Source organism: Triticum dicoccoides, chromosome 7A (assembly GCF_002162155.2).
Source record: "Triticum dicoccoides isolate Atlit2015 ecotype Zavitan chromosome 7A, WEW_v2.0, whole genome shotgun sequence".
NCBI classification, from domain to species: domain Eukaryota; kingdom Viridiplantae; phylum Streptophyta; class Magnoliopsida; order Poales; family Poaceae; genus Triticum; species Triticum dicoccoides.
This window is the reverse complement of record NC_041392.1, coordinates 620743263-620748477: the sequence shown is the minus strand read 5'-3', so window position 1 is coordinate 620748477 and position 5215 is coordinate 620743263.

The window sequence follows — 5215 nt, the reverse complement described above, 5'->3', positions numbered from 1 at the left end:
GCTTGATTCCAAATTGCAATTTATACTAGAAGACTTGGATCCTTGGGCTGATATGCAGGGTACATCAGGTTCGCTGAGCCGAGGTGCCACATTAATTAGGGTTGTGCTGAAATTGTGAAACTTGGTGTGAAGGCCCCACATGCATATATAAGAGTGTGTGCAAAACTTAATACTGTATCTCAAAGCCTAAGATAAAAAAACATGGGTTTGATAAAATCAAATAATAATAATAATAGGAAAAACAAATGGTTTTAAGATATTTAATATTTTTGGCATGAGTTTGAGAATATTGCATAGTGGAATATTGCATGATGCCATGATGATTGCAAAATAAATTAGCATAATAATTATTTGGAGTAGGGTATTACTTAGGGATCTTACACCGCGGCACTTAGACTCATTACATATACATCTACCCCGTGCGTAGCATTCACCTGGCTCAAACTCAAGTTACAATCTCTTAAATGTAAAAGCTTTTTTGTGAACACCTACCGATATGAAAAATGTCGTTAGTCAACTTTTCTTGCTCTATGTAAGAACTTTCTAACACAATATTTAGTGTATGCAAGTATTCAATCTTGAAATTGAGTGTATGAGTGTTAACTTGATGCAACTAATTTTTTTTTTTGGAAAAGGAGGCTTGCCACCGGCCTCTGCAACTAAAAAAATATAAGAAAAAGAAATAATATGGAGGCCGCAATATGGCGAATTTGAGTTTCAGCGTTAACTCGTCAGCCTCCATAATATTTTGAACACGATTCATACGCGTTATGGATGCTACCAATATAATGACTCTCTTAGAATTTTTATAAGCTCCTATTCTGCGATGCTCATGTCTTTGAGTTTAGTTGTTTTGTTTCTTGAACTTTGGGTAAATCTTGGCACACTCCTACGCTGAGCACACCCTCTCATATCGAGTTGGCCCATGCAACGGTTTTTCTGGTTTTGGGAATCTTTGTTTTCTAGTTGTTTTTTCTATGGTTTTGATTTTGCGTTTTTTGCTGTTTTTTCTGCTTGGTTTTTAATCCTTTATGCATTTTCAATATTTTTGAAAAAAATCATGCCCTCTTTAAAATGTATAAATATTTATAAAATTTGTGAATTTGTGAATTTCTTGAATTTATACTCATGATTTCTAAAAAAAATAAGATTTTTAAAATTCGTGAACCATTTTAAAATCCACATATCTTTTTTGGATTCACAAATGTTTTGAAATCTAAAAAAATAGTTTTCCTTGTGACAGCAGCAGCAAATTGGAGCAGAAAAGGGCGATTGAACTAGGCAGGCGAGTGAGCTTGCGGGATTGAGTTTATTGGCTGGTCCATGTTGCTGGAATCGCTATAGGGCAAACATAAACCAAATTCCCTATTCGCCACTATCGACGCAACGAACAGTCGAACCACCCGAGTGCATGATATGGGCCGACGCATTTTGTTCGTAACCACATTCGCCACTGTCAACGCAACTTCACTGTGCGACTTAACTGACTCTGGGAACCTAGAAGGTTGCTACAGTCGTTTTTTTCTCTTTGTTTTCTTCTACTGGATTTTTCTATTTTTCCTTTTTTAATCTTTAATATTTTATTTTTTACACTTCTTTTTTCTGACTTTTTTCAAAAATAAAATAAAATAAGTGATGTTCACAACTTCAAAACATGTTTGCAATTTTGAAAAAAAAAATTGGAGTTTAAAAAAAAGACCCTTCTTTAAACAATTGTTCACAGATCCAAATAATGTTCACTTTTCCTCAAATTTTATTCGGACCTTCAAAAATGTCCCCATTTTCGGGGGAAAATCATGTTCAACCAATGCTCGACTTTTCAAAAATTGTTCGTGCTTTTCAAGAATGTTCGGAATTTTCAAAAACTAATTTTATTTTAAAAAAAATATGATTTCAAAACTAGTTTACTTTTTACAAAAAATTGTTGGTATTTTCAGAAAAGTTGGATTTCTTAAAAGATTCTAAATTCAATAAATCTTTCAGATTTTTAAAGAAATGTTTTGGAATTTCAAAAATTCTTTGTGTTTTCCAAAAATATACATCATTTTAAATTGTTAACAATTTTCAAGAAATATTTCAAAAATTTCAAAAAAGTTACAAATTTTGAAGCTGCTGTATGTTCTTAAATTCGTGCTTGCCATCAATAACCAAAGGCCTTTGGTTCTAGTTGCTAGGAGCACGAGTTCAGGAGTGGGAGGTCGTTAGTTTGATTCCCTGCAAGCGCCCGGCCTTCGGTTCTTAAATATGCCACTCGCTACAAAACCCAACTCGCTTCGCCCCAATGGACCGGCCAGCCATGTGGACTCCTATGTGCCGTACTCCTATATGACGCAAATGCGGCATATAGGCCTAACTTGACGCCTTAAGGCGCCGTATAGGAGGACCTACCAATTTGGGGGGTCAAACACGTTTGATTCATGGGTTGGTTCAGTCCACAATAATCTGGTTAACAACATATATCTACTATTAAATGGAAGTTGGCCATTTGCTTCCTTGCCTTCAAGGTTTTTTACAACCTATCACCCTTACAGTTATTTTTCAAACCATCCAATATCCCTCGTTAATTGTTTTTACAAATCAATAAACACATCGATATAGTCCTACCACATAAAAGGTGTCGTCATTTTAATAAATTTTGGACTTTCTATGAAAAGGCCTACAAACTCATCCTTATAAAAAATATAAAAACATTTAAATTTTTGGAGGTGTCAAAATCTTCTTCTTCCTGCACCTATCGGCAACACACCTTGGGCATGGTACGTCACCACCTCTGGACCTCCTCCCCAACGGAGCAAACATTTCAAAATCAGGAGCTTATGCAAGTACCGTCCGGGAAGTCATCAATGCGGGCCAGGAGGCACCAACGGACGTGCTCTGTGAGGAAAATCACCACCACGAAGAAAAAAATTACACCGATAAGGACATATAGAAACTAAGAAAAACCATAAAAGTCGACTGTCATGGTTTTGTCACGGCAGATGTCCTAGTGTGATGACTTAGTCGTGAGGCCATCGCAACTAGGTAGCAGCTTGAACGGGTTGATCGGAATCGAGAAGACACAAGATTTTACCCAGGTTCGGCCCCTCACGATGGAGGTAAAAGCCTACATCCTGCTTGATTTATATTGATCATCATGGTCTCAATTACAAGGGCGCTATTTTGCTGCCTCTATCTCGAGAGCCCTTAAAACATCTGTCTCGAGACCTACTGAAACGTCTATCTCGAGACTTGTCTGTCTAAGACATGTCTATCTTCACCCACCCCCCTTGGGGTGCCTTGCCCCTCCTTATATAAGTTGAAGGGGCGGCTTACATGTAGAGTCCTAGTCGGATTAGGACTTAAACAATTCTGGCTTCCCATCACGGGCTTCTTACCGCGAGCGACTTAACTCGGCCTTCTTATCTTGGGCTTCTCACTGTGGGCTTCTTACATCAGGCTTCTTATCTCCAGGACTCATCATGTCGGGTTAGAATCCGGGTTACACAATCTGCCGGGTTAGGATCCGGGTTACACAATCCATCAGGTTAATTAGGATCCGGATTACACAAACTGTCGGGTTACACAATCTGTCGGGTTAAGTTCAAAGATGAACCGCGGGTAATCCCCCTGACATCGACCAAATCCAGGAAGACCCGCCGAAAACCTAAACTGGCTGGATCTTGAAAGATCCGCCAGAGACACAACTTCACATGCCCTTCGCCGTTGAAAAAACACAAACGAAAGGGGATAGGGCAGAGAGAACATTATTCCTACCACGAGGCAACGCCGTCGCTTCTCCTTCCCAGACCATGCAACAGGAAGACTTACTAGAGAAAACCTAAATTTTTTAGCCATGTCGTTGTACAACAGGTCCAAGTTTAACATCAACCTTACCACTATACGAAACCGTGCATCGACGCCCTCTAAAAAAATTGGTCGTTAACTAAACTTTCTCTCAACTCGGAGAGACCTCACGAACCAACTTATGGTTGGATGGTTAGAAGGACAATGATATCTTCAACCCACTATGGTTCAAGTCCTTGACTTGACATTGATGCTCACATTTTTCTGAATTTATTTCAAGCCTTTCAGCGATGTGCTTTTAGTGGAAGGGGGATGTCATGTCAACTACGAATGCGTCTATGATGACTTTGTCAATCTCAAGATGATGTGCCGTCTCAGTCTTTCGAAAGTGCTCATAGAACTAGGGTGTACATATGCGCACTCATCAGTAAAAATATATGCATGTATGTATGAGCGTCTGCGTCTGTACGTGTTAAAGGAAAAACTTGGACCGACTTCGTACGTGCTCCCCGACAAGAATCAGCATATTGTGCACGGTATCAATCTTGTACCACAGTTTGTCCAAAAAGATAATGTTTACTCCTCTGGATTATTATTCAAGACGATTTCTCCAACGGAATATATTCATCACTAATTACAATACTGTACTTGATTGACATTTGACCCCCTGGGAGAGTAGAGCCGCACACGCCTCCATCAGTCCGTCCGTCTTGAAAATATCTTCGCCGCGGCGAACATGAACATCAACCTACCGAGCAAAGTGGTTTGGGTTTGCTCAGTGGCGAAGCCAGGATTGGAGAAAGCCCCGGGCCTAAAAAAAATTTTTGCCGCAAGGGAAAATCTTAACGTCGATAAGGCTTTTAACTACCTCAAAAAATACCCCATACAAAATATGGTTCAATTGTACAAAATTTTTAGAATATAAACTCAATGCTTAACGATACAACAAAATAGATAGAAACATGACAAAAACTATAAAGAACAGTATGTGATAAAAAAGAGTACCAAATCAATGGTTTACTTCATCAATGCCTCACATAATCTCATCAACGGTGGAAGAAGAGCCAACACCTTCAAGACATCAAAATCAATTTTTCATAAGAGAGGGTATAAACATAAGTGATATAAATCTAAAACCTTACCACTTCGATGAGGTAAATGCACTTTGCGAGACCTATATGATTGAAAGTGATATACAATATGTATTGAAATTGGCAATTAGATCAATTTGAGTTCAACAATACCCTAGATATATGACTGGATACACACACACACATTATTTCAATTAAAGTTCAGTTCAAAGCAAATTATACATTAATACAAGTAGAACATGGTATAAATGGAGAGCATCAGGGGAGAAGCAGCGAGAGCATCAAACAAAATTACGTGGTGCGGCAGCGGCAGCCGACAGTGAAGCAGCCGGCAATGAAGA